At 37.6% G+C, this 25,925-nt stretch overlaps 1 protein-coding gene across 5 annotated transcripts in view; it reads left to right on the plus strand.

Moving 5' to 3' along the window:
• Positions 1-25,925, plus strand: part of LOC119654374 (RNA polymerase II elongation factor Ell) — a 224,997-nt gene that overhangs the window by 151,343 nt on the left and 47,729 nt on the right. The gene's annotated exons all lie outside the window — the stretch shown is intronic.

The raw sequence follows: 25,925 nt of genomic DNA on the forward strand, positions 1-25,925 counted from the left end.
GACCAATCTGAAATTGGGGAAAGTCGATTGTAGTGCCTTGTATTCCAGTTAGGCTGGATAATATCTTCAAATTGCATTATCCTTGTTGAAGTTGGCCACAGGTTGATGAGGCTGTGATATTTAACACAACGTTATAATTATTGTATGTACTATTATTTAACAAAAAAGATAAAGAAGTTCTGTTTGGAAAAGTTTTAGGGTTTTTGAGTATGTTATGCTTTACGATGATTAAAAAGTTGCCGAATTAAAGACAGTCACGACACATAAGGTTTAAATCATGGTAGTTGGTCAACTGTAGAGCATAAGTTCTCTGAAGTACAGTATCATCATCATCATCATCAACGGCGCAACAACCGGTATCCGGTCTAGGCCTGCCTTAATAAGGAACTCCAGACATCTTGGTTTTGCGTCGAGGTCCACCAATTCGATATCCCCAAAAGCTGTCAGTATGACAGTATGACTTCATAAAGTGTTTGAAATTTCAAAGTAGGATTCAATTTTTTCTCCCTTCTTTGAAAAGCAGTCAAACATTGGTACACGAAAAGAAGTGAATGTTTTTTTGTATTCATTCCTTTTCGTGTACCAATGTTTGACTGCTCCTGCTTTAGAATTTTAAAGTACTTGCAGTCTTCAAGAATCTTATTAATCGAACTAGCTCTACAGATAGACATCGCCAAAACTGATGTGTATTGTTCTTTTTGGCGAACTTCAAGAATGATTGCTGCAGTTTTATCCAGGGTAGAGGCAAATCATCAGATGTCGCCGCACGTCTCTTTTGGAAGCAATTTGACCGAAATGGTTCTCAGATGATGTTGATCACTCTCTTATATATTATACATTTGTGAACACGCCCTGGATAAAAATTATAGTATAACCAAGGCAAAAGTCGCCTTGTTCACCGAATGGATTCTTTTATAAGAAGTAAATATTGTCAACTTTTTTTGTTCGGTAAAGATAATTTGGCTGAAACCTTTCCAGAGATGCTCACCTTTCAGTCATTCAAAATCGTCATCCTATTCTCATTCTTATATCTAAATTTATCCTGCCTTTGAATTTGGTTTCTTTAACACTGATTTCTCTAATGTTGATGGATGATTTTGTCCTTTTAAAATGAGTCGCATTGCCAATTCAACTAAAACACAGTGTTTGTTAAGACCCAACTTTTGTGCATAGCAACGTCCTAGATGGAAAACCTTCCTTATTCATATGAAGAACTTTTATCGAATAATCCTCCTTCGTGTATGCACAACAACACCAAGGCTGGCTATACCATGCGATGGAGTCCAGTATCTCAAAGCAACTGATGAGTGGGTCGTCTTAAAAACAAGTATCACAGAACACTAGAGGAGGAGTTTAGACTTCTTTGGGAGACCAGGAGAGAGCTAAAGCATCTTTCGGCGAATTCATAATGATGCCGCGTCGATGGGATTGACACGCTTATGTACCATTTAGAAGGTAATGGCAGTTATATATCCTACGCAATTCTGAAGGCGTTTCCATTCCATTCGAGGAGATGGACTTTACAGCAACTAGAAACTCCATTCCAAGCCCTCAGTGCTCCTGGAACACTATTGAAAATGTGTACATTGATGAAATACAATACCTTTGTAAAGATAGTCGATGAATAAAATACTATGCGCGTCCAAAAATACATATGTCATAATCTATGTTTTGGACGGCTTTCACCGGTTGCGGACCACTCAACTGATGATTTTTTAATTCAGTTGTGTGATGAATCCATGTTTCATTCATTGTCACATACCCACGTAAACACTAATTTTTATGCCGCTTCAATAGCTCCAAAGAGTGCTGTGGAACATCGACGCGTTTTTGCTTTTGGTCCGTTGGTCAACTTCAAAAACAAATTTTCATATCAAATTTTAAATACACTACGTTCTGATTTTATTAAGGTGTTAGCTATCTCGCTCAACTTTACTTTTCGGTCTCCCGAAACTATTTTGTGGATTTTTTTTGTTTTCCGGAACAACTATCGCTTTTGGGCGAGTGGAGCGTTAAACATAATCGGTGTTTATACGTTTAAATTTAGCGTAACAGTCGCTTGGTGCAGAGCCTCCACAATGCTTATCGAGGCTCTTTTTGGTTTCAACAGTAGCGTTTTCCGTTAAAAAGCAATGTTTTATCATTTATCATTTTTGTGACAACAGCAAAAGTTGTTTTGTTTGCAGGAGGAAATTTCGAGTTGAGATTCTCTGAATTACAATCACTTCTTCGATTTTGTCTCTTCCTGGCCCACATAGCGTTGAATTCCCATTCAATATTTTCCCCATTGACAAGAGAACTGTCAATTGATGTGGTAGTTGTCACGTTGACAGTACCAATACACCAACAGTCTTGGTTTGTGGCGAGATAAGTCCGTGGATAGCCGCGGAAGTCAAGTGGATCGACATTGGAGCCCTAGCGAGCGCCCAATGGCACGTCATTGTGGAGCTATAGTGTTCAGTATTTAATGCCTCACTCTTTCTCCTACCTTGATCCAGGTACTTCAAAGAATAAATTCAAAAGTATTCATTAAACTCGATATTGTCCTCATCTCAATCAAGTCAATACACTGGGATCCAGTTAATACCAGCGCTTGATTCAATCTTCAAAAAATTTTGTATACGTTCCCCTGATATGTCCATCTGAGTTATTCCATGAGTTTCCATTACGCTGAAACGCGTTCTTAGTGTCTTTTGATTCCATGAATTAGGACGAAAATTTCGTGTGCACAACACCGACGTAATCGATGAAAACTGTGTGCCTTCTTTTTCGACTAAAAATCATCCTCGCTGTTCAGATTCCGAGTCGTATTAATAACTCCTGTTTTCCAGTAATGATTCGTTAGATCAACGAGTCCGTTTGTAATGAAAAATTTAATATGAATTCGTTGCAAATTCAATTCCATGTTTAAAATTCTAAAAAATTGGAAAAACAGGCAGATGTACTAAACACGGTGTCACGTTTTCAACTGTTGAGGGAATGTTACAGAAAAAATAGAACCCAAATTGGGTCAGAGGGAGTATCAAACGGTGGTAATTCTAGACCTTTGTGATCCAATGTAGGGTATATTAGTATCCAAGAAAAAGATAGAGTAGCAACCTAGAGAGATCTAGACACTTAAGAAGTGGCGTTCTTTGCCACAGATGCTACGAACCCTCATTCTACGCACACCGTGAATCTAGAATTTACCGCGGGATTTGGTATAATCGCAATGGTTATTTCGTCCCGCCCTCCATCGAAAAAATCATAAAATTAGTGTCAACATTGAAGTGGTTGGAAAACAATCTATAAACTGTCCGAAGTACCGGTGATATCACTCGGTAAATAATGGATAAAAACTTTCCTGATTTCCTCCGAACCAAGCTTATGCCCAAGAGAAGAGGTTAACTCAATTCAAATGCTACCGAACGGGACAAGGTTGAAAGAGGAGAAGTTTCTTTTCTCTTGCACAACGAAGGTACAGTACAGTACGAAGTGAGACAAGGAGTTGCAGGTTTTACCCTAAACATCAAAGGGTAGATCCCTCTTCGATTAGAAAATAACTGTTACAAGGGCCGGGCCATACTACTGAGATGGAAAAAAGATGATGAGAGAGATATTTGTGTGGGAAATTTATCATATTTGCAGCCCAATTGAGTCCCTTGATATTCAACTTCTATGGGTGGCAGTACAGTGGAATTTCGAAAATTCTTACATCAATTCGATCAGCTAATTCGTACAAACTTGTCGGTCTCCTGAATTATTTTTTGTATTTTACACTCCCGATAATAGATAATCTCGATATTTCGTACCAAATCGTCAGTTCCTTGACCATACGGATTATCGGGATTCTATACTATATACTAAAAATTGGGAGGGGAGATCAGAATTACAGCTCAGTGGCGAACAAAAGCCAAGGAACTGCCAATTTTTTACTAAAGGTCCTAAGTGATGGTTTTACGTCCAACACCTGGAATGTATTGGTTAGTAGGACGATTAGTTCGGTTGGCCCACTATGCTCTATTTAGACGGCCAAGGTAACTAAAAAGAGGCATATTCTCCCTCAGAGGAGATGCTCATTAAAGTATTTTTTTCTCTGTTCTTTTCCATATTTATAACTATTTTTCATTGAATGTCAGATAATTTTAATTATTTTTTTTATTTTCAGGTAAGTGCCACTGTGATTGGAATCTCAATTTTGCTATGAAATGAGTGGTTTCTGTAAGTAAAACGAGTTTTCATATTTATAATAGCTGGATCTTAAGAAGTATCTAAATACAACCACCTAACCAATTCAATGTCTTTCATATTGAATACATCAGAAACTCTGTTTTTTGTGATCCTCCAGGAGGGAAAACATTGAAATATGGTAACAAATGACTTTTTTACGATTTACGGTAAATAATGCCTTATTAAAGTCGGTTTTTTGTTTCTATGTCTCTCTATAATGTAGTCGCAAATGTAATCTGGTGCAGGGAAGCGTGCAACAAATGTCACCAATTTATGCATAGTTTAGAGGGTTGTTACATACGAGTTATCTGAAGGGTACACTCGTTTTCTTGATAAATCTTTACGGTCCCTACAACGAAAAATTAAGTAGTGTGAAGACCACCATTTCTTGAACATTCTATTTTTTCAAGGGAAGAAAGTATATGGCTTGTCGTAAGGGTTGCTATTGCGTCAGCTACACTATTCATTCTCAAAGTAGGCGGTTCGCCAAGTATTTTTTTTTCTTCTTTCCATGAATAATCAAAGCATTGTCCCATCCTATAAGTAAAACAAAAATGTTTTATCCAGGTCAGGAAACTCATTGTCAGGGCAGTAATGGGAATGCTTATATAACTTGCAGTTTTGCCGGTCCGAGAATCTAGGTATGAAGCCTTCATTAAATTAGAATCATCTTCTACCCAATCGTCTCTTTGTCCCCAGTACAAAAAGATGACAATGTCATCTGTAATGAAAACACAGGTTAATACTGTCTTGAAATCTCAATGAAACACCGTAGTATCACTTCTGCCCGGCATGGTTGGTTCGCAAACTATTCTTGAGAAAAAAAACCAACGACCGGAGGGAAGAATCTTCCATGTCCTTGCCGAGAATTTTTTGGATATCCTACTCCAATTCTGTTAACATTAATGCTACCATTGATCATTAGCGAACACATCCATATTGCCAGAGATCTTTCGTTACATTTTATTAAGGAGCTTTTGAAGCATTTCATGAAAGGAGGAAGGCTATCTGAGAGCATATACTCTAGGAGAATTCTTAGGAGAGCACATCTCTCAGCGCCTTTGTGGAAGTTTCATGGTGATTGTGGTTTCGCTTACACCATGGCCAAGGCTCCTTGTGGGCTCAATGTGTAAAGATGGGCGGTAGTCCTTAAGTGCGATAAAGCTGTCAGATATGCCTTGGATCCGCTGGTATGGACAGGGAGTTTGTACTTACTAAAAACTATTACCACTGTACTACTCACGGCGAGAATGGAGTTATGCTTACATGGCAAGTACACTAACGACAAACTTCCTAGGATTTTCAGTATTGTTTGGATTCCTACGTTAAGGAAGTCGTGTGAACGAATCTAGGAAAACATTCTACGCCACTATAACGTTTTCTTAATATATAGTATTGAGCTGCTGTTCTTCATGGTGGGCTGAATCTATCGGCAAACTTTTTCCTGCCTAATGTTACCTTCTTCTATTGCTGATCGCTTATCTCCTGAAATTTAAGCTAATAGGGCCAATCAGAAACATATAATTTGTTACCTAAAATCTCTTTTTCCAGATATTTCACTACTTTAGATTTGAAACCATGAATCAGTCAGCAAATCAATTAAAATGAAAACTTTCACCGTCTACATTAACGGTACTCTCCTCCCCTTTTGATAGACTCTGCATGTCTGATGATTTGTTTGGTTTTCTTCATTTTTTCTCTTTCATATTTCCCAATGTCCCCATAACATTTTCTCTTCAATGGTCATAAGATTTGTTGGTGGCCGACTCTACGCCATTATAGCATTATTACAGAGTTCCTCAATTTATCGGTTGATCGCCTTCGTTCAAAGACTTACTAATGAGTCTCACTTGTCGATAATACGCCTGAAATGAGTTTATAATATATTGGTCAATCCACCGAACCTTCAAATATGCGGAAAACATTTGATGGTATGGGTAGAAGTGAAGGAAATTGTATGAAAACCGAGCAGAAGTGGAAAAATTTTTATTTCTTACTTTGTAAGTTTATCTGGGGGTTGAGCAATGGTGCGCATTCCAAACGCAATACATAATTGTATGGTGAATTTTAGGTGGTTGAGTCGCTTTAGAAGTGGAATAAGCGGTGGAGATTAGTCGTGCATTGCTTTTTCGAGAAAATATTTTAATTTTCATCAAAGATTTGCTTAAAACTTATTTTCAACCCAGTTTAAGTACGTCCCCCAAATTCTAAATGGCTGAAAGTAAACTTTCAGAACAAGATGACAAACAGTTTTTCTTTTTAATTGAATTCACTTCGCTTGTCTGCCTTTAAACGATCCATTTATCTTTTAGATGGGCCGTAGTTTACGAGAAATTCTACATTAATTTTAAATATTGCTTGCATTACTACGGCAAACTTGAGGTCAATTAGTTCAGCTCTTTCTACGATTCGGAAAACATGTGCAAGGCCACTTAACGGCAACAAGCTTTCAACGCTACATTTTGTGGTATCTAAAACGTGATACTTTTGCTATTAAGTGAACATTTTCAGATCATAATGTAGAAGTCAACAACCGTGCAAATTTCATGAGTTTCCATAATAGGTTCTATGGCTACGGACGGTAATATCTGAGGGAAACCACCTGAATCTTTTAAGGTACTCACACAATTCCATGGATGCATCCCATGCTGCATCCATTCCGAAGATGCCTCCACACTTTACATAGTTTCAGTACTGGGGGGAAATATGCACCCAGCTTACCAGGCTGACTTTATAATCCCCCTCAGGGGGTATCTTGCGGATAGCTCAGTTCAAAACATGAAACAACCACATCTAATGAAATCTGCATGTTACACTTAAATGTTTTGCGTAACAAACAGCAACACGAGAGGTATCACGTAACCCCAGCAGAGGAGACAGGCAGGCATGCAGGCTGCCCCTACCTTGTATAACTTGCACCGGAGCTGAGCCACTAGGCCGCCATTGATTTACCTTCCATCTCTTGCGCTGCTGGGAGTAGTGCTGATTACAATGCATGAAATGTGAATAATTTGATTTAATTATATATCTTGGCGGCGGTAAAGGTTGCTAATGAATGTAAGATAGTAGATCATGACTTCTTTTTTATGATAGTCACCCGGCCCACGCACCAATCCACTTGCACAAAAACCATTTTCTCCGCTACAAGCTTTATTATCTCCGCCACTAAATTAATTCAGAATCAGAAATAAACAAATTATTGTACATTGTTCCTGAAGGAATTACCATTGAAGCAGTCAACAAGTAGTTGGCAGTGTGTTGCTATTGCTTGCTTGCATTCGTGTTGCAAGTAAAAGGTAATAAATCGAGATTAGAAATGCACATTATGAATGCAGTTACGGGAAGTAATCTGTGGTCTCGTGGAATCTGCATACATGACCGTGTCTGCGTGCTGGAATGCATGCTGTGTTGTGTATCTAATGAACTAAATTTTATGTGAAATGGACATTTCATGGTAATTATGAGAGGAAAATATGACATAATCTGGTGTTTGATACAGCTTTGATTTTTTTAGGACAATCTATGTTGGTTGGAAACACTTAGTTGAACTTGTTTGAGTTTCCGATTGGTGTAGGAAAGCGAAGTCTGATCACTCCCAGATGTGGCTGAATTAATATGTCCATAGGAAAATAAGTGTCGGAAGGAAAAAAAGTATGCAAGTATTTCCATGTACATGAGGTTTGTAAGCTCAAACTAACCACTATCAATTGCTTTTGTCGGATATTTTCAGTCAATCAAATCAAACTTCAGTCTCAACATCTCCCCAATTTTCCCGGTTCAAGCAACTGTCCGCACATGAAGCGAATTATTTATTCTGCGCTATCTTGTATGATGCTTTCACACGAGTACTCAAGTTGCCTAATCCAATAGAAAACAGCCTTCTTCAAAGGCATGTTATGAATTGGTCGATATTGGAGAAAAATCTACCATCTTTCAATTTTACAAGACGTTAACCGGCATGTCTAAGGACTGCAATATCAATACCATTCAGTGCGTAGAACAATATTTTACAATATCTAGTCTTTCGTGCAGAATTATGTTTCATCATTTGGTTTACTAATCCTCCTAGATAGCATTGTCATATGTCATATCTTACTTGGTGCTGATGAAGGTATCCTTTTCGTCAAATATGCCTTTGATATGCTCTTGGAGATGCTGCATTTTTTCTTTTTCTGAGTTGAATGGCAAACCAAAAAGGGAATGGGGTCGACTTGTTATTGTGTAAGGATGATCAAGGTCTGTGCCAGAGGTCAGTTGCATTTTTGTGAACTTGGAACTATGAAAGTGATGTTTTAGAACAAGTATAAAAACAACTAAATAACACTGTCTTCGAAGGAAGCGCCATCACATAAGGCCAAGTCGACTCTATCGCTCCTGAAGATTGGCGTACAGGTAATCCTAATCTTAATCCTTACGGCTACCAGTTGTAGAATATTTTAGAAAGAAAGGCCTGTTCTAAAGCTAACAGAAATATCAAAGAATGGAAAGCCAATTTGGTGTGAAGACAACAGCCTCAACACCACTAGAAATGGGCCGTGTAAACGAGTGGCCCAAACCTGTCTGGATACAGATGGCATTTTGAAGAGTTCTATGGTTATATAAAAGTGGATAATCTTTTAAGAGATCAAGAATTTCCAGTCGCCACGCCCGGAAATTCGGTAACTATCAACTAGCTCTTTCTCTCTCTTTGTCAAGTTTTTTTCTGTAAAATTGCAAGGGTTCTTGCAGCCAAGTAGAGAAATTTCCTCCCGGCAGCCCAAAATTTTTATTAAGGAAACCAGGAGCTCCTTGGACGACATTTTGATGTCCTTTTAACCTGGCGGTTTTACTTAAGTACCTGCCATGTCGGTGTTCTTTTCGTACACGGATTGATTTGGAGACCACAATCAGAGCCCCGCTATGACTGACAGCGATACTGGTTTATGCTGAGTACAGGCTCAACATTCATACCGGTAAATGCAAGGCTTACCTAAAGCCTCTACCGCAACTAAGGAATACGGCATCCGACTTGTAAAGCGCAACTCCACGCCTGCGCCAACAAGGAGCTATACCCTTGATGTGGAGTTCTCCTGGGGCATATGAAATCTCAGTCCTCATGGTACCAGATCATTTCTGGTGAAGCTTTATGGCTGGAGCCATTTCAAATAAGTCCTGTGTAGACCTCGGGTCTGATCGCACTAGGTAGCCCTCGAAGCATTCGGCTACTCCATTACGGCTAGCAAATCCGTATAAATCCAGCGTTTCCCGGTGTTGCCACTTGGATGTCACCGTGGCCACTTGGTGTTGACTAAGCCAACAGGGCTGCTGCCCCGTCTGCATCTGAGCACCAAGAAGAGCGACATGAAAAGCTTGGTAGAACTTTTAACAGGACACTGCCCTACCTCTCCAGTTGGCCGTAGGTACGAGGTCATTGAATAGGCGATTTTTTAGAACAATATAATGTGCCTGAGTACTTGGAGTTCGGGCTCCTCCTGCCAAATTAATCTGACTTACTTCCTAAACCCTCGTTGGATCCGGTATATCGGTTCATCCTGCCTGTACCAGTTTATCGCCAAAAGCACTCGTTGCCTTTTGACTGGATTTATATGACTGATATGATATGACTCACTATCCAGATCCATTAAAATTGATCGATCATAGTGAGTCCTATGTATGATGTGGTTCGTCCTGAATTTCTGCTCAATAAAACTGCTGATTCCTTGTCATAAAAATGAGAAACTTCTACTCTTTGTCCAAATGAGTTGATTCTTATTGGGTTGTTTGACCTATGTGGAATGTTCTGTTCAACTAGGCTAACAGCACGTTCTATGTGGAAGTGGCACGCCCAATTCGTTCATTATTTATTTATTTACTATTTAATATCGAACAAAATAAAATAATAAGAATTTCGATGTAACCTTGTTCTTATATCAGATTCACTTCGAAAAATTGGGTCACCTCGAAGTCCCACTGTGTTCACTGCAAGCTCGACACCCCCGTTTTCGACCTCATCTTACATCACTTTCCAAAACCAGCTGAATTCATCATTTCTAGAATAATAAACCCGAATCGGCGTTGCTTATTCATAACCTAGACGACCCCCATATTAGAGTAGTCAAACAGAAAACCTGAAGGTGATCAAAATAAGGCTAACACACATTCATGTTGTGATGTTTCGAACCTTGAATGGGGAAAAATGATATGAATATCATACATTTAACGGTCATACCTTGTAGATATGTTATTTTTTCAGATAGTAACGATAAAATAACTGAAATAAATATGGAAATTTCCGTTTTGTTAAGAATCTCATCGTCTGATGCGGACTGGTTAGGTAGGTAATGCTCGGCTAGTACTACTCCAATTCACCGTATCTTTCACGAATCACTCATTTATCTAACATCTGAACTCTTTTTCTCTTCGTTTTCTTGTTAATCGTTGGACATTATTTTCCCTGAATCTTCTTACAAATGACCAAGCTATGCGAAAAGTTGTCCATCCACCAACAATTCAAAATGTCATTTCCCGTTATTTACGGGACGACATAATGAGCATTACCATTCCAAGAAGCGGAGAAAAAATGTATATATAAAATGAATCGAATTCGATAGCCAAGAGGCCCAGAAATAAGCCGGCTAACTACGAGTATCTTAAACCATATCCGAACTCCCGTCACACACATGATCCAAAAATTCATTTGAAAAGCGAACGAAACGAAAAGAAACGCAAGAGAAATTATTTCAAATAGAAAATCGGTATAAAAGTGTGCTATGTGCGAAAAAAAGGGGCAATGTCACCTGTGCTAAGCAAAGTGTAATTTTTAGATACTTTGACTTGGCCAGCGGCTACGTATCTTTTCTAATCGAAAAGTTGCGTTGTCCGAACCCAGCAGCAACAACAATGTTGCACGAACATTTGACGCAACGGGACAAATATTTTAAATTGAATTCGTTGAACGGCTGATTGCACACGTTCCATTGGGGGGCTTCAAACCCCTCGGGGGCCGGAAATTCAAAGTATCTTTTCTGTATGATTGAAAGATACTTTTTTTCACACTGTGGGTTTTAGTGGAAGAGCGGAACGTTTGTTGCTAGTACTACTGCGCCTTGTCGAATTTTTGTCCAGTTTTGGATATGTCTGGATTGTTGGTATTACTCATTAGCAAGTGACCTCCATTATCATCTTCTGCTAGTCGAGAATGTCACCAAAATGGAATACTTTTTCCCACATATGGTCTCGGTGGCAGAGGCACGGTCATATGGGAATGAATGAATTATACGAGCGTAGTGTGGCCTAGATTTGGAATTGTTGTGGATGAGTGAAGATTTTTGATTAGTTCTCTTGTAAATAGATTGAATAGCTTTTTGTTGGTTACATATTATCGTGATTTGAAGTACGCAAGTCAATTTGCTTGTGGGATTGATTTTTTGGAGCATGAGTATATTCAAAGTCCATTTGACGCACCTATAAATGGTTGACTTTCAATGTATCGGACTTATATGGTCATTTGAGTGGATATTGCTTTAGAATCACTTGTCTCAATATATCTTAATATTTATGAGCGCTTGAAATTTCAGGGTGTTTCGATCAAATGAGAACACTCAAATCAATCTCCAAGTGCAATGGTTTCTCGTACCTTTCAAAGTTGCAGATTTGCTGCTGCAATCTGGGAAAGCGCACTCACATTCTTTATGTATTCTACATAATTCTGTTGACGTCTTTCTTTAATTTGGAGCAACAATAAAATTTCGGAGAATTGTAGCTTCAGCTCCTACGCTCCTGTCTTTATCCTCGGTTCGGCGAATGTCCTCTTTTGGTTAAGCATTATATTTTTTTCCATGGCATTTTATTCCTTAGGACAGCTCTTCAAACTTAACTTGACTTTTGTTAGACATTTAATCCACTTTCTGGTGAGCCACTGCCACAGGCCAGTATGTCTCCATCCTTAGATTCCATCCTCCAGGTACTGGATCCAAACAGTGATGCACTATCTTCATCTATTGAATTTGCTCCGCATGTTTTTTGGTTTCCTCACTGTTTGGCTATTAGAGTATTATCCATTCGTTCGATGTAACCAACCTATCCTAGCGCAGAAACTTCTGGCTTGTCAAATAGTTCATACAGTCCATGAGTGTTCCTGGTTCGCTATCGGTCTTTGCCACGCTCCGTTCCGCTATTTTTTCTTAGAACTCCCTCTTTCAAATGTATTCAGCATTTTTCAAAATGCTTGTATGAGGGTCCATGCTTCGCACCTAAAACATAACCTAGATTTTGCAATTGATTTGAAGAGTCTAAGCTTCGTACTCTACATAGTATATTACCAGGAAGAAGTAGTAAGCCTTGTTGTTGATCATCCAGATCGGAATCATTTCTGGTACTGGCCAATCGTTCTGTCGGCATCCACACTGATTTTACATTTTAATATTTTTGTGAAGACTTTATAATCACCACTCCTGCAATATTCTTTTCTGTTTCCAAAATATATAGAATGGAATAGATGGCATTTCTGGTCCATTGGCCTCTTTGTTTAATGAATTTTGCTCGGATATGTCAATACCCCGCGCTTTCTTGTTTTTATAGCTTTTGTTAATTAGCGATTTCAAAACACCATGCTTTTCTTCTTTATATTTAGGGAAGACTGTATTCTCCATCTTTCTCTCATTTTATTGCCTTGGTAAGGACTTTATGAATCATCTCATCACTGTATCTTTCCGAGGTGTTCTATCATTATGATTTGGACGTGTCGACTATAAGGTAGAACTGACAGTGTATAGTTCACATGTCATATATGCCATGAAGAATACCCGACAAGCTAAAACGTTGGGCAGAACAGCAGTGGAAGTGTGCTCACATTGTGACGGCCGTCTATTGAAGAATAGTTGGTTATAGAAAGGACTACATAAAACATTAAACTGTTCTGAAAGAGCAACTCTTTAGATAATCGCTAGTGTTTAAGGTATTACTCCGCTAGTCCTGCTCACAAGGAATCTAATATACTCCGTGCCCTTTAAACTGACCATAATTTGTAGTGTATTAGCTTATGATCTAGACTAGCAGGTCAGTTGTCTGCAGAAATAAAACTGGGGCTGTTGTTTTCGAGCCACATTTGAGTTGAGCGATATTGCTGATGTTCGTAAGGGGATTGACTGAGAGGTTCAACAGTCGTTTCCAAAATATCGGATCTACTCGATACAGTGCTGCGGGTGTTTTCATCCTTTTTTTCGCAGACATTGATGCTGATGACATCATCGTAGCTAACACCCCAAAAATCTTCACTGAGGCAAGGTGGTATGAAAGGGTGCCAGTTTTTAAAATTCTTCTGACGATCGGGAGTAAACACTTGTATTCTGCTTATTAAATGACTCTCTTATGATGAAATTTTTTTCATCAGAAAAGAGGATCGTATTGCCTGCATAATCTTGCAAAAGCCTTTTGCATTTTACGACCTTATCTTTCATAGGTTCTTTATTAGCAAATGTCTTTTGTAAAATAAGTTTTCGTTGATTATGCAAGACATTAACTTCATATCTCTTCGGATCTGCTGTGTCCTTACAGTACGCGGCTCTTCCGATTTTTCACATCACCAGGGTCCTCAAATAGCTTCATAATACGATAAACAAACATACGAGTGGTTTAATTATGTTAAGAGTTAGAAGTCGTTTTTGGATGGAGAGATGAAAAACCATCTTTGAAGTAATGGTACCACTCCTTTTTTCTATGCAACTTCAATTGTTTCAGAAACAAACAAGACTTGTCCAATTATCAAAGGTCGCAATGACTTGATTATGATCATGGAAAAATTGAGCGTTCACCTTAAGCCTGCTTACCTCGAAAGCTTTGGGGGCAATAGAACTGCATATTGTTGTTCATTCGTTTGAATGACATGTGTAGAGCTTGAGAGGGATTGTTCCTCAAGTGAAGAAACAGTGAAACATGGTTTTCTCTGAATATAGCCGGGTGTTCAAATGAAAAACCGTTAAGCTGCCCGTCATACGTGCTAAATGCTTTCGCTGTCTGGCTTACTTCTGTTCTTTTATCCTTTACCCTTAGTTATTACTTTTTTTGTGGGTTCTGAGGAAGAAGAAAATTCTGTTTATAAAAGGACATACAATACAATACAAATGAATATTTCAAAAATTCAGTGTATTTTCTTCAAGAAAGGAATTAGTATTGTGAAATATGTCGTAATAAATATGCTGTCCTGCCGCTTTTATTTTGCTGGATTTGGATATTATTTGTATCCTTGAGGCTTCCAAGGGGATTACATATGAGGTTGGAAATATTAGATGATATGTGAATGGTGTTTTCAGTACAACAGGAATTGTGGACTGTTGAGGCGTGACTGAGAGGTTTGCCTGGTCGTGGATGGCCGGCTTTATTCTGGTAAGCCTAGACCGGACGCTAATTGTTGCACAATTGACGATAATAATATAGTTACATTTCCACACCTTAAAATTACCACTGCTTCCCACTATTTTCAGTTCCACATAAACTGTATTCCTGGCTTAATACGAGATCTTTCTTGCTTTGTGTTGGAGTAAAACACGAATAGATCTTTCGAAGGCCAATGTTCAATCGAAATTTGGTGAATCTACTTTGGAGGTACATAATTCTATTTCTGATAATTTCAATGTAGATTGACTGGTATTTAATGAATTCATGGACAATTTGGATGGAAGTTTCAACTACCACAGTTCCGATGAGTATAGTGTGAACGAAAATGTTTTAAAATAATTCGACTTCTAATTTTCTGATTGTTGTGAAATTCTGAATAATGGACCTTTCAGATTGCATTTTGAAGACACGTTTACAATGGAACCCGCCTTTGTATATTGATTCATATAATCAGGGGATCTAGAGACGTCCTTCCTTCCCTCTTTTCCAACGGGTTGGTTCAAAAACGTTCCTCCTCTATTTCAATTTCTAATTGGCTTCATTTTTTTCTCATTTCTTTATAATAAATTTATCAATTGGGTATCTATTCCACAAAAATCTGTTTTCATATCTTCCATTTATTATAACTGTAGATTATCGAATGTATACATATTCATATAATTCATACGCATGAAACTCCAAAAATAAGTTACAACGAATGTTTTAATTACTCCGTTATGCGGTATCTTTTCCTATTTTTCGTGTGACTAAATGAAATTAGCACCACCTGGATCATCATGCGACATTCCTTAGCGAAATTTGCAATAATAAACGAAGCTGATAGAATTTTATATTTACTTTGAGAATTATTGATTCATTCATTTTTATGCAGACACCAACGATAGAAAGCATAAATAGCACAAAATTGAAAGTTTCTGTATTGTAGATTCGCTAATTAAATTAGTAAGTGACGAGAAAGTGTGTAGAGTTTGAATTTTGAATGCACAATGGTTTGGTATGACGATGGTTATTTGGTTTTCTATTGGAAAAGATAGAATTCAGGAGACATTTGCAATATGTGGTTTTCAAAATTGTTGCAAAACTATGTGAGAGCGCTGAAAGAATTTGAAAATCAACATTGGGATGAGTTCATTATTTTAACAATATATAATTGTCATACTTTTAATTTTCCACTGTTTGGAATCTTATTTTCAATTTTGCTTTCAACTTTATCCTTTAAGGATTTATATCGTTTTTCTAAACTACCCATTAAGGATTTAGAAAACTGTGATTATTTCGAGCAAACCGAAAAAATTAATATTGTAGGAATTATGGAGAATCGAAATTATATATTATCCAACAGAAGCCTGAATAATTAACAGTTTGGAACGTTTCAGAATTAGTCTTAGAAGGAAATTATTTTTTCAGTTCATTTGATGCAATTATTATTATTCCACATCTTATTTTCATACTTGAAAAAAAGTGAAGAGGAGTCTTTTTTTTCAATTTCATTTCCGATATTACCACATTTTTTCTGTATATCCAAATGTTCTCGTGGCTCAAAATTAAGAGGTTTCAAGTCAATTGTAGCATCTTATGCAATTATTCTTACAAAATGCTAAGTTGAACAACATCATCTCCCTCTTCTTCGATTCCGCAACTTTCTAATTCACAACCTTAAAACAAAAGTGCACGGAAAGAAAAAGTTTATATAATTTTCGAAAAGTCACTTCCACTCATTTGTTCCCAAAGGCAACCAATCGACAGCAATACCATCAACGACAGAACTCTCTGAAAGGTGTCGTTGCATAATAACGAACAGTTAAAGATGCAAATAAGTGCAACTGCATAGTACTTGTATTCTACATATTTCTTTCCCTTGCATTGAACCGCTTTGCATGCTTACTTAAACAGTGCACACCGGGTGAGCGTGGAGTGCAGCCAAATGCAATAAGTCAAAAAGAAAAACAACTAAATACGTAAACAAGTTCTGGTTTCGTGATAAAAATAAAAGAGAAATAATATTAAATGTATTAACAAAAAAAAAAAATACACCACACACAGAGCAAAACATGTTGACAACAAGTACAATGCGAACAAGTACTCGGCGTAGGCTAGGGGGCTACAATTCAAAAGACCTTAAATGAGATTAAGAAGGTGTCCGTTTGTTATATTCATATTAAGTGGCGTTAAAAACTTCAAAGTCGTCGGTCGAAATGGTGGTGAAATGATTATAAACAGAAACGGTTGCAGCAAGACATGGTACTTACATAATGAAAGTAAGACTCTTTCATTTTTCCATTTTTCACTTGAATGGACCGTAGTTATTAGTTGTGGTTTTTAGAGGCTTTTCGTTCATACTTTGTATTGAAATTCTTTGGAGTTCTTCTCCGCACGCCTACTATACCGAAATTCCATTACAGCCCTTTTTGAGTTCATTGCAAGTCGCATTTAAAATATAAATACCTTCAATTAGTAAACAATGAGATGATTGTGGTGTAAGCTCTTGAAGATGTTTTCATGAATTAGTCTTGGTTTATTTATAAAATTAGTTTGAGAAACCTGAATTGTTTTGAAATAAAAAATTTGCACTATCCGGCGTGTTGATTAACAATTTTATAGTGTTTTATTTAATTAAATCGTTGCAACTAAATTTACAAAAATAATAAATAGAAATGAGTTTATGATGTTTTCTTCGATAATATGAGAGTGAGCTATACGTTTATTTATTTTTTTTTTTAAATTTGCGGCAATAAAGTTACGAAGATAAATTAACGCTGCATGTATTTAAATTCCTTGTTCTTAAAAACAAAAATTCCGAATTTTTAAATTCGTCTGCTTAAAAAATGCGCTTCTGGTAGGAAGGGATGAAACGTGGATAGCGGGGAGCCTTAAAACATGTCGTGTGTTTACTAACTTTCAGCTTGGGCGGTGCGAGGACTGAGCTGAGTAATGCGTTAACTTTGCGTATTGAAACTCGTACCATCATCAACGGCACAACAACCGGTATCAGTTTTTGTAAACTGAAATAGGCTCTGTTGGCTGACAACAACCGTGCGCGGATTTCTCGTACCTCTGGTTCGATTTCCCGCCATGCCATGAATATTTCTGACGATTAATGGGGGCAGACAGTGCCTAATAAAGGCGTGCGTGTTGGAAGCGAGCTCCGCCCTAAGAGAGCTTCCAGCTTCTAAAAAATACACAACCATGCCTTTTTTAAGAACGACTTTCATTTTGTTACCAGTTCGCTGATTCCACTTGTTAGGGTTACTAAAATATATCCATTTCTCACTAGGAGAAAATATTTCAGGATACCGTCTATATGTTCACTCCCTTCAGTTGTCAATTCTTTTCGGGTCCATATGTTATATTGGGTAGGGGAATTAGTTTGCGACCTCGTAAAAGACGTTTCGCAGCTAATTTTTGTGTTTGCTCTAGTATTATACTTGCAATTTGAAGGTGTGCGTGTGATATTTTGATCGCAACAGTTGACATTCGTTTGAAGCGTAAAAATCGTTATTTCTCTGGCGTCAAAATAGCATTTGCGGGAAGTCATGCGTCATCATTACCTCTCAAAGAAACATGCGGCTAAAGCATATCGTATATTGAGAAATATTTACGCTGATCACGCTCTATTAAACACAACTTGATTCCGAAGTGGTAATTTTGATGTGAGTTATAATTGTCCAAGGAGTTGGATGTTGACAGATCAACCGTTGGTAAACGGTGACACGCTATGGGAATGGTCTAGAAATCAGGTAACTAGGCCACATCAATTGAAGCAGAGGGATATGGGGAGACGTTTGGTGACGTGCGAGATGCTTCCTAAACGACAGCAAAGAAAAGGTTTTCTGCATCGCATCGTCATTGGCGATGAAAAATGGATCTATTATGACAAACCTACGCATCAAAAAAGTTGGGGGCTGCCAGTTGAACCAGGTCCATTGATACCGGGCAAAAATATTCATGCTTCAAAGGTGATGTTGTCCATCGGGTAGGGTCGGAAGGGTAGCATCTATTATGAACACCTTAAATCCTGCCTCATCCGCGGCATTCTCCAGATATTATACCTTCGGATTACCATCTATTCCGATCAATGCAGTCAGCCCTTACTGGAGAGCAGTTCACTTCTTACGAAAACATATCATACTGGCTCAATGAATGGATCGAGCTGAAAAAACCCGAATTTTTCGTCAGTGGAATTCGTATGCTGCCTGAAAGATAGGGTAAAGATGTCGCTTCCATATACTTCAGATAATATTGTATCATGTAATATTTCATTGTTTAAATAAATCTTAAATTTGGTTGAAAAAGGGCGGACACTTATTCCCATATCCAATATCTAGCCATGGAAACAATATGTGCCACGGACTTTTGACGATCCTGGGACTTATTTTACTGTTCAACAGAATAGTACAATAGGCCTACTCCAACCAAAGATTTTTGGGTTGGAATTAATCTCAAACTAAAAGTTGGCTCTAGTGGGGATGCAAATTCTGTTCAGTGCAATGTTGTTCTCAACGGATCTATTTATCCTTCTTGCAATTTAGAACCTTCTATCATCGGAGTCGCTTAAGTGGTGGCCTATTTTTTCGGATTATATCTATTTTTTTCTAGGACGAATTTGAGCACCCCTAAAACGAAAAACCGCCAATATGATAAGAATCTAGCTTCACAATATTACTGTGAGAACTGAAGCATTTTTAACCTTCAAATTATGTTGAGGATATCGGATTGTTCTATTGGAAGAGCTAAGAGTACTAGTTTGCTGATGTTATTCACAATGTTTCCAAGTTCAAACGCAATTGTCTAACATTATGCAGAGTATAATAAGGTTACTTGGAAGTTCGTAGTACCACCTTCTATTTTCCTCTTACAGCTGCAGATAAACTTTTATAGTAACTCAAGTTTCGTGCCTTACTTAATCGTATATTTAGTCCTTTTGTTGTTCCACGAGCTCAAATACGAAGGTAATTGGCAATACGGCTCTACATATCAGCGGTTCGCGGCATCTCTCTCGCAATGTTGCTCGTGGAGAACTCCCCTATGTCTGCATAGAGTTGCTGATGAAATCTATCCTAACTTCCGCAACAGAAGGAAATGTGTTCGAGGCTGTCCACCACTCCACTGCAGAACAATGCAGTCAGGTATCGTACCTTACTAATATGCTGCGGGTAGGGCTGAAAACCTCCATGCCCACTTAAAATTAGGGTCAATATAATGGTGTTTTTGGCCCAACTTCCGTCCTGAGTTTTCAATGAGCCGCAGAGTTCATATGCTTCTCGGCTTATTTTCCCAAAAGCGTTTTCACTCATTCAGTGTATGTCGTCGTTTCTCACGAGCAGTCACCTCTCTTGCACTTATAGATAGTTTTGCATTTCTTAGTAAGAATGATGATATAGGTCACTTCTGCGATCATCACAGCTGTATCTAAGACTGTACAGTAGTCAGACGTCATCCGTTAACCTTTCCACCTCTGCACTTGTAACCTTGCTTCTCATAGCACGTAAAGGATTAAAGAGTATTTTGATAAATATTCGGTTAACTTATGTCCAGTCGATTAGGTAACTTATTTCTTCTAGATAGCTATTAAAACCTGAAGTAAATTGCAGTTATATATTGCGTGAAGATTCACCAGTGCTGACGACCTAGTACCTAGGAGATCTTTTCCAATAAAAGGATATACATTAATTAAAATAAAAGCTTGGCTTATACAAATATCAAGAAGAAAGTAGACATAATATAGGATGTCAGCTATAGCTTCACAGTGGGGTTTCTGTTACAACAGCTGCCATGTATGGTACTTTGGCAGAATAAGGTTTGCAAATCGTGGGAATTTGTTTTTAATATTCGCGTTCTATTTGCCAAGCATATATAACAATACTTTAGATTGATTTACGGCTACGTAGACGCTCCTGGATAATATTAAGCAACCAGGAGGTGTAAAGGCTAGTGTAGCCAAAAGCCGAAATTTATCGATGTCAATTATCAATGTCATTCTTAATAACTTGGTCTCTCCCCGTCCACTTCTTGGAAGATTTCAAGGATAGATATCCTCCGCACCCCTATAACTTCGAACTGGTGAAAGAATTGCGGTCATTGGACCATCGTATGTGTCGCAAGTTCCTTGAATGGGTGAAAAATCAACTGGAAGTTTTTTCGGACTTTCCCCGCTGGATTTTTTATTTTTAGCGATGAGACTCACTTCATAATGGGCATGTAAACAAGTAGAACTGTCGTTTTTGAAGTGAGCGTCATCCTTACGGTTTGCATGCCGAAATTGTAATTAGCCCAAATATTTAAAACAGTGTCCCCATAACCTTAAGCGCAAATGATTCGCATTAATTTCTTTCCGGTCATAAATGCCAATGATTTCGAAGACAAATGGTTTCAACTACATGTCCTGCTTTGAGTCAATTTGTTGAGACTTTTGCTGACCAACTCAATTCACAAAATGGCTTACCCATCACATGCTTAGGTAATGTGATTTGAGTCCTTTGAATGCCTATTTTTTTATTTCCTACTTAGCGTAAGTTTCATTATCATCCCACTTAATATTCTGTATGTGATAAACCTATAGTAGCGGGATAGCACAAAGATGAACATAAACACCCCTGACGGACCGGGATTGTTTCGTTAATGCTGTAATTATGGAGTAAATCCTCAGCGCTTGAATTCACTTATTCTTGGCTAAAAGTATATTTCATTACATAAATACCTTATTTTGGGAACTGCTACCTCTGTCAATTCAACGTCTTTTACACTATTAACTGATTCTGGAAAGATGTTCTTTGTATGGTTTCCTCAAACCGGTCAATTGGCAGAAGGTACTTAAAAAAATTTACGACGCGTGTAAAATATAAATATAGTCATCTAGGGTATCAAATGAAAGGTTTCGCTTAGTACTTTCCGAAGCCGGTCTTAGTTGTGACATTTGTTGGAAAGGTTGGGAGCGCGAGGATCGAGGTGACTACCACTATATGGTGCCTAGGCTCCGAAATAGGAAATAAGTATATTACTATAATTTTTGGTAATTGACCGCAGTTGTCTGTTTTTCTGGATAATTAAATTTTGAAATGAATGTTAACGACATGCAAGAATCGCAAAAATCACATGATTTAGGTCTGTCAAAAAAGTACGACTTCGATTAGAAGATCAAATGAGAGTTGCAAATTTGACAGAAAGGCTCAGTCCAATTCAAGAAGCTTACGAAATGTAGTCACCAATCAGAAGACAAAAAAGTATAAACGTATTACGCGAAAGTTTTACTCAAAACTCCGTCTCCTTATGAAATCTACAGCTCATAAACACTATATCTGCTCAAATGGGGTCAATAGTATTATATAAAACTTCATTCGTTATTATTATTACTATTTAGGAGCCTCTCTAAGTTTACGTTAGGAGTAGAAGGGCAGTAATGTAGCTCATCACATAGTGCTCGATAGTGGAAACTTTAGTTGAAATTAAAAAGGTTATAGTAGATCGAAGCTGTTTTGTATTATATAAATCGCTTGCATCCTCAGTCATGTTGGAAAACCCTTTGAACACTTTGAACTATTGTTTCTGGAACCTTTACTTTCCCCCTGTCGTTTTAAAGCAGGGTGAGATATAATGTAACTTGCAATCATCGCGAAACTATAATAAATCCAAATAAAATTTGAGGAAAAGTCCCGCTTAATGTTTGACTTACTATTTTTTATTATTCGTTTCAAAGTTCATTATTCATATAATAAATGCATAACAAATTTCTTTTTCTACATATGAAAATTCGATTTCAGCCTGCAGCCAACTCGACGGCATTTTATCTCAACAATTTTAGATATAATAAAACATAAATTCTCTATTTACTAAGTAGGTGACAGCCAGCATCTGTCTTCCGATCAGTAAATTGCATTTTCTAGTGCCAAGATTTTCCCATTTGTGCAATTTGCTGATTACCCTCATTACATGATTGTTTTACTACAGTAATTTCTTCAGTTCATTTTACGTAAAACAACATCTGCTATCAACTTTGCATGAGATTAAGTACGTGATTGCAATTATGTCATTTGTTTAGTTTTTAAGATACTTTCTACGTTTATTCAAATGGGAAGCCCATTCAGCGATTTATTGTATTTGGCAATAAGGAAAAATGTGAAGTTGGATGACAAACTCTTCCGTAGTCGATGTTTCATCTACGAATCTACAATACAAATTGGTAAAAACAACAAACAAGTTCTTCAAAACAATAATTCAATCGACTATAGTAAGTTCGAGACAAAAAAGCTCAGGAATCTCAAACAGAATACAGACAATCTTAATATTTCCGGCGAATTTTTTTCCTGCTTGCTTAGTTACTATTCAAAAAACGTCGTTTCAACAATTCGCGGTATTCAATATAGGTTGCTGGTTGCAAATCTTAACAGAATATCCAATTTTCCGCAACATTTTCCGTTAATTTCAAAATGTTATCCTAATTTATTAAGAAAAGTCGTATCAACCTTATTTTCACTCACAGCTATCTCCCGCATTCTAGATGTTTATCGCGAGTGTGTGCTAAAAACTGAATACCATTAGAAACAATTATTACTTTGCACTTGCAGCTGCCATGACATTGAATTATAGTCGGTACTTTGTTAAGTGTTAGTGAGACAAAGTACGTGTTTTCGCACATATTTTGCTGATCTTGAAAATCAACACATGAGCAAAGCAAGGTGGTCATCACTAAATCGTGGCACGTGAATTGATATTCTGCGGATTTCTATTTTTTCCAGTATAGATTTTCGTATCTAAATGAAGCTAAAATGCAGAAAAGAAGGTTTTTATACAATCTGCATTAAAAAAAAAAAAATAAAAAAAGTAAAATGAAAAACAAAGCAATATCTTGAAATAAAATGCAATAAAATGGTTAGTATAGAAGACTTAAAGCTTGGCAGCTCAAGGGCAGTTTTATTTCAAGTGTTTTATGGAAGTTTTTTCATATTGGAATTCAAGGAAATGGAAATTATTTTTTTAGTCATGGGTGGTTTGCATTGTTCCGCAACATTGCTCTTTGCTGATTCGTTTTGATCTAATTTCACTTAAAAGCTACCGCAAGTCAGGTTTTATTCTTTTATTAATTTTGACCTTAGCTTTCTCGATCGAATAAATTGGATATGACCTCGAGGCATGCCAATTGTTTTTTTACTCATATTTTACCTCCCCGTTCAAGCAGGAGTAGAATAGGAGTGAAAATTTGTACTCACAAATCAATATATTTGTAGGAATGCAGCCATTGGCTCTGAACTTTCCAAATTTGATGTTTGGCTTTTCTGTTTTCTCAAAGAAACTGCAAGATCGGCAGGATATATTGTCGAATCATGACGGACGTTGTTGTGATAGTTCGTTGAGGGCCTGTTCCTTATTTCGTTCACCCTGGTCTTCGTACCAACATAAAATTGCCATGGTAATTTCCCAATGCAGTAGGTACTTTACGAATTTATATAGTTTTATTCTTGCTTTGGGTTTGTTTTCGTATTTCAGTTGTTATTCCTTTCACCAGAAAGATGTGACAGTATACTTCCACAAGGTTCACCAAATTATCATTGTATGTCGAAGTACGCCTCGAACTTTGCCAACAGGTTCATTGTTCCTCATGAAGTGATGGTGAGGAAAGAAACGTTGTTCCAATAACCATGGTGGTATCGGTTAAAAGTAGGCTAGAATTCAACGGACTGAATAGGGCCGGGAAGGGGTTGTCTTCTTTACAGGAGTTAAGTACTGCAGAACTATTCTCATCAATTAAAGTAGCTTTCAACACGCGTTCATGTGATATTTCAGAAGCAATTGAGAACAGCCACAAAAATTCCATTTCTGTACTAACGCAAAGTTACCTATCTTCCAAAGAATTCACCGAGACTGTGAATTGCTGCGACAAATACTATTTTGAGGAGGTGATCAATTCACTTAACGTGGCTCCAAAGTTCGCTTTTTGATTATCAGACAAAGGTGACATTAGGATCTCAGCTTTGCTCCCGGCTAAGATTCACCCATGTTCCTTTGTATTTACTACTACACTTTGTAGATTAGAGTTTTTTGTTTTCTTCCCGATATATGTGTGTATGCAAAGTACCAACAAAAATTGTGATTATGTGCTCGTTCGAATGTCTATTCTTTCTGTTTCAGATGATTGAAAGTTACTCATATTTTGTTGCTTATCGGGAACAAGAAAGTGGGCCAATACTGCGCTTATCCGTATCAATCTGGACTGCTACTGGTCATTGTTGAAAGTCTCCAACTTCTAGGTCCACTATCTGGGATCGACTTTTGTGACTTGACCCCCGGTATGTCCAAAGTTCCTCCGCTTTTTATCTCCCATAAGACTTCTGAAAAGGTGAATTTTAAATTAGGATTATGATGAAAGATGTGAAACGTCAAGGAACGGTGGAAAGTCCAAAGACTCGGTCAGTTGAGACCAAAAGGTAGTATCAAACGAGAATTCAATTTCCACTGACTGATTTTTATGCATTTTTCATGGAGTGTTTTGACGATTTTTGGTATTTTGCTGAGTGAAGGGGAGATGGTAGTTGATCATTCACTACCTAACTCTATATACCGCCGGAGTTTGAACTAGTTAGATTTTAATAACACTAAGAGTTGAAATTATTCATATCCCTTGAAGCCGTGGCCAAAATGGTTTGGAAATGGCCCTAGAATTCAATTGCGGAACAGCCCAAAAAGGAGATGTCGCTGTGGCTTTTTAAAACGGGAAGCAAAGTAGAATTACAAAAGAAACTTCGCAAAGCTTTGCAGTTCAAGGTGTTAATGTTGTTTAGTCTGAGAGAATAGAGAATAGAGAGTATATTGAGAATTGTGAGGAAGCATCTGGAACGTTCACGCATTCAAAAAGCAGCATACCGAGGAAGCCGAAAACTCCAGGATGAGAGACGATGCAAAGTTGCAGAGGGAGGAAACACATGTAGAAAAATTCAATTGGATGTAGGAGACATTCATTGGACAAATAGATAAAGAGCAGCCAGAAGATAGAAATGGGGGGAGGGGTTATGGGAATGGAATGAAATGGAAAAATGATAGGAAAAAGTTTCAAAATTGCATGTCAGCATATTGAAAGAGGTGACTATTTCAGAGATGGTTGGCTGGCAAGCACAAAGTGCGAACAGGAAGCCATCAGGCAATACGAAATGGTAAAAAGCAATGCCAGCGATTGCTAAAAAGAACATGAACTTTTATTGGACACAGTTGAAAACAGTCATATGCTGGAGGGTAGTGGAGCTAGCAACAACGTACTAACCCGCTTAATAACTTGAAATGAAGATTTGCCAAGTCACTGATCGTAAAACTTATGTGGATTTTTAGAAGCGATTGTTTTAATTGGAGTAGCGCAT

Source organism: Hermetia illucens, chromosome 4 (assembly GCF_905115235.1).
Source record: "Hermetia illucens chromosome 4, iHerIll2.2.curated.20191125, whole genome shotgun sequence".
Lineage (NCBI taxonomy): Eukaryota > Metazoa > Arthropoda > Insecta > Diptera > Stratiomyidae > Hermetia > Hermetia illucens.